Source organism: Miscanthus floridulus, chromosome 7 (genome assembly GCF_019320115.1).
Source record: "Miscanthus floridulus cultivar M001 chromosome 7, ASM1932011v1, whole genome shotgun sequence".
In the NCBI taxonomy this organism is placed as follows: domain Eukaryota; kingdom Viridiplantae; phylum Streptophyta; class Magnoliopsida; order Poales; family Poaceae; genus Miscanthus; species Miscanthus floridulus.
The window spans coordinates 133,480,642-133,495,246 of NC_089586.1; the positions used below are offsets into that span (position 1 = coordinate 133,480,642).

General features: G+C 42.6%; 1 pseudogene; it reads right to left on the bottom strand.

Moving 5' to 3' along the window:
- Nucleotides 1–2,252: 2,252 nt before the first annotated feature.
- Nucleotides 2,253–13,723, bottom strand: LOC136468066 (probable phosphoinositide phosphatase SAC9; annotated as a pseudogene).
- Nucleotides 13,724–14,605: the final 882 nt, after the last annotated feature.

Genomic DNA, 14,605 nt, shown 5'->3' on the forward strand with positions numbered 1-14,605 from the left:
TCGAGCAGGCGGGGCCGTCGGGGCGCGGGTGAGCGCGGCAGCCAGGGCACGGGCCGCTGCGGCTGCCAGGGCGCGCTCGAGCAGGCGCGGCCGCGGGGGTGAGGACGAGCGTGGCCACCATGGTGCGGGCCACCGTGGCTGCCATGGTGCGCATGAGCACGACTGCCGGGGCGCGGGCAGCCGCGGCCGCCGTGGCTCCGGGAGGGGCGGGGCGGGGTGGGACGGGGACGGGGCCAGGGCTTGGCTTGACTTGGTGCAGGGAGGGGCGGCGTGCTGACGAGGCCGCCGGCAAGGGCGGGGCGGAGGAGCGGGCGAGGCCGCGGGGGCTCGGCTCGTGGCTGCATCAGGTCAGGGCGTGGGCGGCGTGGGGAAGAGAAGGAAAAACATGGAAAAGAGAAAGAGGCAAGGGTATTAAGGACATTTCACCGCTCTTCTCTCTCATCTAGACCCGGAAATGAATATTTTATTCGGTCTGGTGTCCACCAGCAAATTTGACAAAGAAGCTAGGTGTCTATCAGCAAAATGCTCTATTTTACATGTCCAGCAGCAAATAGAGGTCACTTTTCAGTATCCCGTAGCCAATTTTGCCATAAAAAACATACTTATTCTATTGATTCATCTAATGGCTTTCACTAAGCATCACATATATTACTATCTTTTATACATATTTGATCGAGCTTGAGATTCGTTGGCTCAACGAAAAAGCGAGGGCTACATTTTTTTGAGACAAAGAGAGCAATATACTACTACACCAGTAGTACAATGAGCCTGTTCGCTGGTTGGTTTCTGGACTGATAAGCCTAGCTGGTGCTGATTTGTTGTGAGAGAAAAATACTGTTGGCTGACTGATAAGCCCTGACTAAAACCAACAAACGAACGGGCTCAATAACTTTGATTGTTACCACTCATTTCAAGTCTCCTTCAGTTACACCGGCTGTGTTTCGCCAGTGCTCCTACTACCTTGCCTCCACTAGACATTATTATTGTATTTCACATTTGTAAGTAGGACATAGACAACCTGTTCGCTGGTTGGTTTCTGGGCTGATAAGTCTGGCTGGGGCTGGTTTGTTGTGAGAGAAAAACATTGTATCGTGACTGATAAGTCTTAGCTGAAACCAACAAGCGAACAGACTGAAAGAAGAAGAGAATCTAATCTAACACGGGAGGAGTACACAGTTAACCAACTAACACGACATGCCTCTCCTAATCTAACTCGCTGCTATACCTAACTGTACGCCTCGTCTGCAGGCAGCATCCCCATTTCCGGCTGCCAATCCTTAATAATCTGGGCTTGTATTCGCGAATACATACATATTGCTTGCCTTTAGGGATTGATGTGGACGAACAAGAATGTTTTCCTTATCTTGATTATCTATTATTATATTATAAAGTGCGGGTGTACTACATTATGAATGATTAGTTTATCATATGAAAGGAGAGTCCTGAGGATGGAGACGGCAGCTCTGCGGGACACAGGTTGACATGTCCACCAGGCCGGCCCAGCCTACCCTCCAACCCTCTCGGAACCCATACGTGGGCCCAGAGGGCCCTATTTTATGATCCTGAGGCCGGTTGACTGGGCCCTTAGGACTTAGCAGGAGGAGCAGGTCCACTGACCCCATAAGGGCCTGTGTTTCAAACCACTGTCTTTTCTCAGTCCCACAAGGTAATGGCGTCAAGGCATTGTTATTGTTTGGATAGGGAGGACCGACCCATTAACATCCTCCAGGAATTGGTTTAACTAGCCGGATGCTACTCGATCAGGCTAGGGAGCTTGTTATGAAAATCCATAGTCATGCTACATGGATCAGGATCTTTTCTGCGGAATTCTGGAGGTGAGTGGCGAACTGTTGGATGCACACTTTCAGATTATAATGCATGTTGTACAGCCTGTCATAGCCTGAACCATTTCTTCTTGTTGTATTGTATGGACCAAAGCAAATGCGCTCCATCTTCTTTGGCAGACACCTGATTATGTGCATTGCGAGGCAATATGTAATTCAGAACACTGCCCTGCATAAGAACATCACCAATCAGCTGCGATTAATTTTAAAAAGTTAACCTGTAGCAGCTTGCTGAGGACGATCACTATCAGGCAATTTATTTGAGAGATATTAGTTGCAGACTGACAGTATTAACAGCAGAGCAATACCTGCGATGTTTTTGACATTCAGTGCTCATCACCGAGGTTCTGCATCTCCAAATAACCCTCTCAGAGCTAGGCAGCGGACAGCATGTAACTATTGAATGTTAACACATTCATTAATTTTCCTTATAAGTAGTGTTAAAAGTCCACCCTGACATGAAAAAAGAGAGAGCAGCAGCAAAGCATCTGACATGAAGGAAAAAGAGAGCAGCAACGAAGCAGCAAGGGCAAAGAGCACATCATTGTTGTTTCAAAAATGTTTTCACTTTAATATCATATCATGTGCAAATAGCATCATCAGTAGCAATGAGACTTCAACCGCGGGCAGTCCCAGTCCCATCAGGAAGGGAAAAGGGTCCTCTGAAATTATAGCATTATATATAAGCTTGGCTTTAACCAAACGATATTTTACATACAGGATAAATAAATTCCTGCTCTGGTGTAATATGGTGCACAAGGTATTACATTACAACCAGATACTAATTTCAGATAAAAGAAGGAACCAAAAAAAAAAAAACAAGTAGCCAAACAGGGCCTTATACTAAATGAAATGTCAATAACATAAAGTTTTGAAACGCAGCATGGCCATGTACCAGTACCATACATACCAACAACTGGTGAAGCCAGTGCTTAAAATATGTATGAAAAAAAAATCAATGCAAGTTCTTAGCTCTATATAATAATAATCCAGGTCCCAATACAGGTATTGACAACGTAACTGGCAGTTTCGGGGACTGCCATCGTATTGAATTTCCAGCTATTCTACATGAAAAGATGAATTTCCAGAAATTCTACAGGCAAAATCCCTATTTCCCTTGAATGGGTAAGCAAAAAAAAAAAGTATTAAAAAATACATCATGTATTTGTAGCAACAGCTCTTACTTCCACATCAACACGTACAAACAATAGGTTACAACAATCTTCTAGGGACGACGGTTAACATCACAGGTTGGCATGTACGACCTAAACACAAGTAAACACCAAGTTAAAGGGCAGTATCAGACAATGTACTAAACAGATGTAGGCTTTAGTACACAACAACCCACACATACCATTTTATAGTTTCATGCATAAGTTTATCTTTCAGATAAACACGTAAAAGTTCAATTCCTGAGTTTGTTAAAGAAAAAAAAAAAGCTCTATTGCTGAGTCCATGGTTTAAAACGATGTGTTTCTAAATTCTTAATTCCCTCTAAGGCTTCGCACGGGTAAGTCAGTATGAACAGGATTCAGACCCATCAATATGTAATTCTAGCTCGAAATAGGAATATTGGGCCAGGACCAAAACCATAAATAATGGCCTGGCTATGTGGTTGACTTGAGTGTGTTAAGGATCCATCCACGTGTAGGGGTAGGCTTACGCTAGGGAAGAGAGGCTCAATAGCAGATTTGTATTATGCGTTTTAGCTTTGTCATATATCATTTATTCTGAAAATGAGCATAATTAATTGTCAAAAACCAAGTTAGGAACTCTAATAAAACAGGCTCGTTTCAGAGGATTTAGAAAGTCAGGACTTCATACCTCACATACATTATACAGCTGAGAGACTGCCAATCTTTCCCATCTCATATGTATCAGCATAGTAGTACAACTTGATCTTATTTGACAAAGACAGTCCGGATGCCAAAGGAAGATTTCGCAAGTTTAAGTTCTCAAGCTCAGAAATGTCATCAACAAAGGCAGTGACATCACCAAGTAATCTAAAGATAACGCAGCGAGCATCCTGTTGTAGATCCGGGAAATCAAAATATAGTGGTGTATTCGCTTTTACTTCTGGTAAACTGTATTCCTCTACAACCAACTTGCCAGACTCCTGTACAAAATCACAAGCACAACAGAAATGTTTCATGCACACATACAAAATAGACACTGACAAAACTACAAGTACCAAACGGTCCAACCCTCAATCAACAGCATGTGGAAAATTATCATAGTTTGCAGCAAATCTCAAAAAGACCATCATCACATAGGTGAACTAACAATACTTTATTTTGTGGTCATTCGCCAGCTTTGAATACCACCACTATATATAAATGAAGTTTTGAAGACAGTTCAGTTGGACATTCCACTAATTACTACTAATAACAAGGAAAAAAACAAATTTTGCAAAATGCAGAACTGTCTGCGATGCAGGCCTTACTCGACAAAACTAGGTCACATGACTACCTGGACCCATTCCATTGTAATTTGAACCGTTCAGGGGCAAGCATTAAAGGAGATCTCAAGAAGCATAAAATAACCAACCATAGCCACCTAAGTAAGAGAATTTTGAAGAGTGACAGTGGCCTATTACCTTAACAACTGTGACCTGTATATAAAGAATTGCTGGATTTACAAATCTATCCTCCATTCGTGTCAATGAAAACTTCCTCATGTCCAATTCTGATGAGGAAGGTGAATGGGTCACACGAGGTCTTATAACATTGAAAAAATCAAGCCGGAATCCAGCTATTCCAGGTGAATTAGCTAAGGGATATTGCTCAAGAACAAGATCATTATCTCTCAGCCTCTCAGCTTCAACTGGAATCTGGAAAATAAAGAAGAAAAGTTTCAGTCACAGCTAGAATGCAAAGCTCAAAACTGTCAGCAAAAGACATAGGGTTTACCCTAAATCTCCCCAAGGGTGGTGATCTGTCTAAATAACTTTTCATTCTCATTATTCCCCCTGACGTGTCAGGCCCCACCTCCTTTCTCAAAGAACTGCCAAAAACAACAATTCTTTTTGCATGGATAAATGAATTCTGTGGATTGGTTGGCTTCGATTCATAAACTGAGCTATCATCCAATGATAGAAGATTAAACTCCTCACTAAACTTGGTTGAACGAGAACCATTATGGGGAAGTGTCATTTTTATTGAAATTATACGACAACGGATGGGATTTGGGAAGTGAAATTTAATGTGTCTTGGTTCTTCACTCAATCTACTAGCTTTTTCAGGTCCACAAAGCTGTGGAGATGAAGATATTATATCCTGTACATCCCACTTTCCTATGAACGTACGATCTTCTCGGTGTATTTTATTACTCGCCCATATCTCTACCTGCACAAGCAGCATGATTATTAGAATACAAAGCAAACAAGTTAAAAAATGCATCCAAGGAACAGAAGAAATGAAAACAGCTCAACAGGCTAGATTGTTATGCATAGATAGAGCTATGACAGAATATGGAGACAATGTTTTGCAGGAAAATGCACTAAAAGAACACAGAAAGCTAAGATAGCTCAGTGGGCTAGTTCAAATGATCCACTAGTTGTGCATAGATAGCAAACTCTGCAGTATATATGAAAAAGAAAGAGTTAAATGCACCGTAGGTCCATTAATTTTTGGTGATGTGTCATCTAGGTCCATCAACTTTTAAACTGTATTTTTTGGTCCATTAACTTTTCGTGGTGTATGATCCAAGTCCATCAACTTTCAAACTGCATTTTTGGATCCATTAACTTTTGGTGGTGTGTCATCCAGGTCCATCAACTTTTAAATTGCATTTTTGGGCCCCTAAACTTTTTAACTGGTTCACCGTAGGTCCGTACCCCTTCGTTTAGCGAATAGATCTGACATGGCACGCCAAAAAAGCAGCCACAGTGGCCGGTCAACCAAACATAAAATCCAGTCTAATCTACCCGGTACAAAGCCGAAGGCCACACGAATAGGCACGTAGGTCACCTGACCCAAACAAAACTCGGACTCCACCAGCCCAACTAGGACCGATTGACCCTGAGTTCCTGATTCGGCTAACATGCATGGCACGTCCAAACGCAGCCACCAATTTGATTCATGTACATAGGTGCACGCAGGCACTAAAAGCTAGATGCTAGATAAAAGATCATGTATCACAACTGGATAGGAACATTGGGAAAATTCCATTGATGATCTCCACCTCTTTAAAATTAGTACTGATGTATCTTGTTGGCTTCATTTTCTCCTCCTTTCCACGCAATAATAAGGCACCTCTATAAAATATCTTTGATAACAGTCCAGCAGTTGTCAATTTCTCCATGTCCACAATATATTTATCCTTAAAAATAATAGTCCCAAATTTAAGACCAGAGGATATTAACGAATTACCAGCTGCTACATTTGAATTATTGCTAGACAAGTCTCTATGAACATCTTGAGGAGCTATGGACTCATCACCTACTCCACGGTGTCTGCTTATTTGGCGTGACATGTCAGATCTATTCGCTAAACGAAGGGGTATGGACCTACGGTGAACCAGTTAAAAAGTTTAGGGACCCAAAAATGCAATTTAAAAGTTGATGGACCTGGATGACACACCACCAAAAGTTAATGAGCCCAAAAACGCAGTTTGAAAGTTGATGGACCTGGATGACACACCACCAAAAGTTAATAGACCCAAAAATGCAGTTTGAAAGTTGATGGACCTACATGACACATCACCAAAAGTTAATGGACCTACGGTGCATTTAACTCAAAAAGAAATCTTGCAGTTCTTGCACATTGCGCTAACTCCAGACAAAGATTATGCCAACAAGATATATTTGTTTTTCATAGCAACACTGTATGTACAGAAAGATAGGTGATCGACACAAAATTATGAAGCCACAATCATCATACAGCTGTTAAAACAAGTTATAGTCAATCGAATCGCAAAGGGCATAAGTTGTCAGCTATAAAATCCTGTGTGTCCATGCATGTGTCCAGGTTCATGGTGTCTAGCTGCAGTCTTTAGTACTAGCAGATTTTCAGCTAGTAGCTAAGGAATGATCATAGGAGTTATGAATGCAGTAATTAGGATGATATCATGGGCAGGTTTATCAGCTATATATATGAGAAAATGGTGAGGGCTGAGAGAGCCGCATCAACCAAAAGAGAGATAGAGGGAGTGAATTTGCCTAGTGTGTTTGTGAAAAACACTGAAGAGGGAATGATTTCCTAGTGTGTGTTTATGATAAACAATGAAGATAGAGGGAGTGATATCCTAGTGCGTTTGTGATAAACACTGAAGACAGAGGGAGTGATTTCCTAGTGTGTGTTTGTGATGAACACTGAAGAAAGGAGAGGGAGTGATTTCCAACATAAGTTCTTTGCATTCTTGGAAATAAGTGGGCTAGAGCATGAGGCATCTCTCAAGACATACAATTCTGTAGATGAAGATAGTATTTTTCATATTGCTTCCCTTGTTAAAATGTACCATGCTCAAGCTGTCAAGGATACAGCTGTACTGAAATGTTTTCCTTCTCTTGCTCAGGAAGAACACATATTCAATCAAGTTATGTGATTTTATGATTAAAAAATATGATTTCATTAACTCCGGTAAATGAAGGGCAGGCCTGGTGCAAGCGGTAGAGTCTTACCGCCTGTGACCGGAAGGTCCCGGGTTCGAGTCGCGGTCTCCTCGCATTGCACAGGCGAGGGTAAGGCTTGCCACTGACACCCTTCCCCAGACCCCACACAGAGCGGGAGCTCTCTGCACTGGGTACGCCCTTTATTAACTCCGGTAAATATCCTTCTTTGTTCTCAATCATTAAGAAAATGGAAATGAAAGATATACCCATAGTTCTGTATATATAGTATATTAAGTATGCCTGGCTAACATTGTCCGTACTGATTTTATAGGTACTGATTTTATAGATAAAAATAAGGATAGCATGATGAAGGAAAAGAAAGTAAAGTAGCCTATCTTACAATTGGGCAGTCAGATGTCGAGTACCCACAAGAACTGACAATTATAGCAACTCCTGCAACATCTGATAAACCACCAAGAACAATTGAGAACTCCACTGAAGTGTTATCTTGCGGAGCTTTCCAGTAAGACTTGTACTCTCCAGTACCAAAAGGTGCGAGTAACGAAAGCAGTGGTTCAGAGTCATTGGCAGTTTCAACCTGAGTATAGAGCATAAGGCATGATCAAAGCATTATCTATGGTAAAAGCAAACTTCATAGAAGAAAAAGATAAAGGGGGGAGGGATCTTAAAAAGAAGATGTTATCACAAGGCCAAGTTTATTCACTGCTTTTCCATGGTCCATGGATCAATAGTCTTGCAAATACATCAGAGTGTATGAACAACACAGGGCAACAAATCATGCAGGAGTACAATTTATGATGACTTGGTACAAAGTTGAGAAATACCATTTGTAAAAAGTTTGCATATGGAAATTCTGCAAGGGATTCTTCACCATCAAGGATCTGCTTCAATTGTCTCTGACCAAATTGAATACTTTGAGATAAATCAGATGCTTTCCTGTACTCCAGTTGGCAGACCTGATTCACAGCACTCAGTGCCGCTTTCTCTGAACGATCTTTTCTGCGCAAACTATGAAGAACCCGGACATAATCCACATACAATGCACGTTTGATAATTTCACTGCAGCATGATTTGCACACAAAACTATCTGCGAGTGCTGAATAGCCACCACTTTGACTCCCACCATAAATCTTCAACTCCCTGTAGGTGTTAAGTAAAAGGAAGGCCCCTTTCCCAGCACAGCAAGCTTTGCAAACTGTCCTTTCACACCGAAAACATTCCACAAATACTGATTGGTTTTCTCTAGTGGCTAAAGCTTGTGATGAAGACAGAGCATGGACTTCACATGCCCCACCATAGCAGGACTCATCATTTTCACTGATGTTCCAAAAGTCTATAGCATGTTCACTGCCCTTTTCAAGCCCTATTGAAGCATTAACACGATCCTCAAGGACTGTATGGCCCAGCAGTGCCAGATTATCAGCTAAGCTGGATAACTTCAATAGGTAAGAATAATCAACTGAACAGTTTGGATCCAATGTGGCAGAAATTACACCAATTGATAACAATGCCTGGTCCCTTTCAGCGGCAGAAAGACCAAGACGGAGACGCTTTATTTCAAGCTTCATCATTTGCTCAAAGTCAAGACCCTTTCCCTGGAAAGATGAATATAGTTTAATAATGTATTTTGGATTTAAATTCATAAATAGGTCAACTTTTGTTCCTTCATTATTTTTTTTTTTTCAGAATAAGCAAGTATGTATTGAAAAGCAAAGGAAGTAATAATGCCAGAACTCTAAACATATGTAACCTGAATAGACTAAAGATTCAGATAATCTGTCATAAATTGAAACCTGTCTTTGTTAGGGGAAAGAAGGGTTCAGTAGTGTTGCTACTAGAAACTTCAAACTAAAACTGTCTTTGTTAGGGGAAAAAAAGGGTTCAGTAGTCTTCCTACTAGAAACTTCAAACTAGAACGGTAGAACCATCTTGCTCATTTATCTGAACAAAGAAGCAATTCAATATTTTACTGGCAACTTCAGGATAAGGTCAATTTCAAAGTATTTTTTAAGGAATGCTCAACAAAGATTCAAGAAAGTATACTAAGAACAGAACATAGAGGAATAGAATAAAAGAAGATGAAATTTTCACAAGTGAATACCTTATTATAGCCAGAAAGGGATTCAAAAAATTTAAGATAAAGCTGTGTGCTGCCACATTCTTCAACCTGCTTATTCACTTTAGGAACAGGCACTTCCAATGCAGGGGCAAAAGGATTAACATCAAATCCATCATCTAAGAAGTTTGTTTGTTCTCCATTACCAAAAGTATTTTCAGTTATATGTGGCTCCGACATGTCAAAATCACCTGTGAGATAATCCAACAAATTTTCCGAACCACCTGTTTGAACTGATGATGAACTTTTTGTGTAAGACCCATCAATACCATGAGAATCATTCCCAGGCATGGAAGAATTTCCAAAAGACTTGGAACCTAGATCACAGTGAACAATTGATGATTTTTTATTGAGAAACTCCATAAATTCAGGAGCATGTTCACTATTGGTTAACATGTCTGCCCATGGAAGAGAAACTCCAAGTACTTCAATCTGTTAAAGAAATTTATACAACTCATCAAGAAAAAAGATAGACAAATAGTCAAAGCCAAAAGTAACTTTTTAAAAGCATCTCAATTTAGAGAATTCATCGATTTTACCTCACCAAGAGTAATGGGTGTTCTTGATACAGCAGATGGATGAAAAGATAATGCAACAACTCGATTCAAAAAGTTTAGTTCTCCTTCTAGCTCTTCAAAGTCGTATAACAAAGGAAGATAGGAGCTCTCTTGAACATTGGGCCTAGCACTTTTCCCTGTAACAGCCAAGTCCTCTGGATCAATTCTCCCAGTGACTGGAATCAGTAAATTTGTCCCATTCAAGCACTGTGGAATGCAAGCACCCTACACAAGTAATTTCCCAATTAATATTCATTAAACAATACAAAACGAAGCAATAACCAATTTTAAATCAACAATACCTAAACATGATGAGGATAGGATTATGAACCTAACCAAAATCCAGGCCAAACTCAGTAAATGTGGTTAGCTAATCTCATCTCAGCCAAAGTAATCAGCACACAGTTCAGCATTGGTTCTGAATCAGGCAAAATTTTCATGGTCTTAAAGTCAGAGTTAATGCACATGAAGCTCAATTTTAGCAAGGACAGCAATTTTTGTGTCTGCACCTCTGGGGTCTTGACTTTGGGTACACTGTTGTCAGTTCATCAAGCCAAATCTTACAAGTATGGAAACTAAATTGGTATTTGCAAAGAAACATGATGAAACAGCTGGAGCAAAAGAAAAGGATATTATAATAAAACCAGTGAGGTAAGATAGAGACAAGGACCTCAACCACGAGTTTGAGGGAGTCTATGCTTGAGCCAACTCTAACATCTACGGTTGCTGGATATGAAGAATCTTCAGCACCGTGGGAGACAGTAAGAAGCAGTTGACAAACATGACAAGGTTCCCCAAGGTATATAAAAAGTTCAACATAGTCTGCACCTTGCTGACACACCTGCATGCACAAGAGTCTTTAACATGCTATGTGAAAAAAACATCACGGCAATAATTAAATAAATCAGAAAACTATCAGGAAGACTCTTCCAGATGCATCAAGAAGAGTCTTTAAGGAAGAACTATACCCAAATAAGATCCTTCCTTTTGAAGCTGAGAAGACTAGAACCACCATCAGTCATTGGGGTGATACTAGGAACTGGTTTCAACATGCATCCAGACGGCCTTGATAGCACCTGAATTGTCAATATCAAGAATGTTATCACAAAAAAAAGTAAATTATAAATAATATAATACTGCATCAAGACCAATAATATCAGTTTGCAAGAGATACACTGATAATGAGTAAGTTTACCTACTTTGAGAGGGAACATAGGGATGGATGGGAGATGCTTATATAGCCTCAATCCAAGGAACATCTCTAACTGCTTTTGACGGGAACTATCATTCACAAAATTTTGGTACCTTCTTTGCACCGTAATCCTCACATTCTGAACAGCTGAGAATTTACTAAACTTTCCAGTTTCCTCCTTGAATATGTTCAGAATCTCACTGTGCATAGCTTTTGAGCCAGTGTACAACGTAGCATGGATATCGCCAGCCAAAAGAAAAAGTTCAGCAAGGTGGTTCACTGGAGCAAGCATTGTTGAGCCTTTGAACTGATCAAATGTCATATCAAATCTCTTCCAAGGCTTCTGTGGAGCCTCCTGGCATGGATGTTCCCATGTGGTAGTACGTGTATTATGATCGATATAAAATGATTTCCCTGTTACTGAGTCAAAGCGCTCCTCCCATCCAGGGGGCAAAGAACGAGTGTTTCTACCATCATATTCAGAATATCTACTTGACAACCCAAACATTGCATCTATGTCAAGCGAGATGTTCAATCGACTACACTGTTCAACAAAAACTTGAAGTGCACCAAAGTAACTAGCAGCATTGGTTCGATCAAGAGAGTCTGCACAATTGAATCGTATCACCCCATTTTGAATAGACTCCATGCAAAACCTGCCATTTACATCATCATTGCAGATAACTGATCCTTTACATTCACTAAGCTGCTGCCTTACATCATAGTAATTCCCTTCACTGAAGCCAATGACCATTGTAGGTGCTTTAAGATGCCTCCATAGGCCCTCAACTGTCTGCTGCTGCCCTTTTAACTTCACAGTGGCATGCCAGTCATAATTTATCAACTGAATCCACGTGCTTCCCAGCTTTCCAGTAGAGTTCATGTACCGTATAGATTCTTTGAAATGATCAACAAGAACTGACTCTGTTTTTCCTTCGCCGTATCTTAGCAAGTTAACACAAATAACAGGAACCCTTCCAGATTTCTTTTGCCTGGACACATTCGCTTCAGATGATTTATTCCCGTATCTTCTGCCCAACCGTTGGTAGTATTGTAAGCTTCCGTTGTAAGGATCATTTGCAACATAAATTTCAGCTTCTACTGACACCGCATTTTTTATTTCTGCACCCCACCATATTGGTATAGTTCCACGCCGCCAGATATACGAGCTAAAAGGGACACACTGTCCACCCTTGCGTGGAACCCAAACCAGTTGCTCGCACTCAACCTCATTGCCTGTGCCTGAACATGCATTCAGTCCACGGGCCAAATAGCGGGTTCCAGGGTGCAGTCGACTACGGCGTGCAATAAGGGCGACTAACCCACCTTGCTGCTCAGCACCTCCAAAGTTCCGGCACTCAGCAAACCCCTGCAGAAGAATGACGCAGTGTCCTGGCAAGCCAATGTCCTTAAAAGGCTTCGACAGCCACTCATTCCAAACAAATTCCTCATCTGGTTCCCGTAGTGTCATAGGACTCGGGAAGGGCCTGGTAACATCCCTTGTCTCACAAAAGAAGTGCTTGCCATCAATGTCGAGATCGGCCAAGTCACGTATATTCTTCTGCTCTCCAGTTCCCTGGGGTTGAGGATTCTGCAGCTGGATCTTTATCCACTGGCTCTCTGCCACTGTGTATATGCACCCACCTCCTGGCAGATTGGGGACGGACGCGCTCAGCTGCGTCGCAACCAGAAGCAGAGCGGAGCTTCCTAACACTGCATATCCCAGCAGTGCCTTGGCATATGTGGTGCTCTTGGATAGAACCCTTGACCCGTCCGTGATGTAGTTGAGAGCCGCTGCCTCGGAATCAAAGACGTCCTCCCCATGCTTCCCCAGGTAGCGCAGGCCACCGGTGGTCGGATCGACGTATACGACCTGGGTATCTCTCCTCGTTGACAAGCTGATGACAATGTACACTTCGGTCGTCTCCAGGACGACGACCACCACCGATGTGTGCATCTGCGATTTCTGGAGAAATGGACTGATCAGATTCGGATCCACATGATAATTTTGCAAAGCAATCGAAGTTAGTAGGCATAATACATACATGCATATACACCTGTCTGTAATTAGATTCAGATCCGATTATGAGTAGTATGTTAGGGTTTGGGCGCACGGCTTCGCACAGCAGGAAGGGAGGGCCAAGGGGAGGGAATGAATACCTGGTGTCCTGGTGGTGCTCGTCGCGGGCCAAGGTGGCGAGTGGCGGAGTAGGACAGCAGCGACGGTCGCGGGGACACCGGGGCTGCAGAGGGCGGACGCCGCGCCGGAGCTGGTCGCGAGGACGCTGGGCCCCAGGTGGTGCTCGACCGGGCGCAGTCTCCTCTCCAGGTTGCGGCGAGGCGAGCGGAAGGAGGAGACCGATCGGGATCGAGATTCACAGTGACTTTACTGAGGCATAAGTTAGGACGTAACTTTCCCATACACATCCGCCGTCCAACTCCAATCGAAGCATCCAGGTAATCCAAGGCCTCTAGAATTTGTGCTCTCTTTTTTTCATCCAAAAAAGCAATAGGAAGTAGGAGCGGAGCGCTCGGAAGCCCGGAGTCTCCGGTTTTGCTCGCGGATGCGCTCGCTCCAGGCGCCCACGCCGCCCTCTGCACCAACCGCGAGCTCGCCAAGTCGCCCTCCGCGCTTGCCACGCCCAGGCCCGCGGCGTCCTCACACGCTCGCAGTGGCACTGCCCGCGAGCTCCCGCGTTGTCTTCACGGGAGAGAAGCCAAACCAAGGCTGAAAATGGCTGAAAGCCCTTTGATCTCGCGTCGACGGTGGAGATGCAGGCACCATCAAAGTGTTCCATTGCCCCAGCAAACTGGTGAGCCTGCAGAGTGACAAGTTATAAGTTGGATAGCAAAACAGAGTAGCTCCACGGTGTTAGGAAATTATGGCTGATAGGAATCATATCATCACAAATGGAGTACCCCCCCCCCCCCCCCCCTCTCCAAAACACCCACCCACACCCAAAAAAAAATCTGCTCGCAATATTTCGCTCTATTACATCTCTGACTCGAAACAGCATTTTCCTGATTAACTGATCAAAGTCAGATGTGCTAGTTGTTAGAACAATGCATTTCTTGGCATGATACGGCTCCATTAGATCGTATTACATCTCCCTCTTCTTGTCCGTTTCTTGATTCCTCGCATACACACCTCATCTCGGTCGACTTGACAATTGACATACTTGGGTGTAATGGCTCCTGGCAGAACAGCTATTAGACTAACTAATTCAGCATACCACTTGAACAAATGATAGTAGAAAAATAATGGGATCAAAGTTTTCGGAAACATGATAGTGGGAGAAACTAAATTTATAAAACCAGAACAAG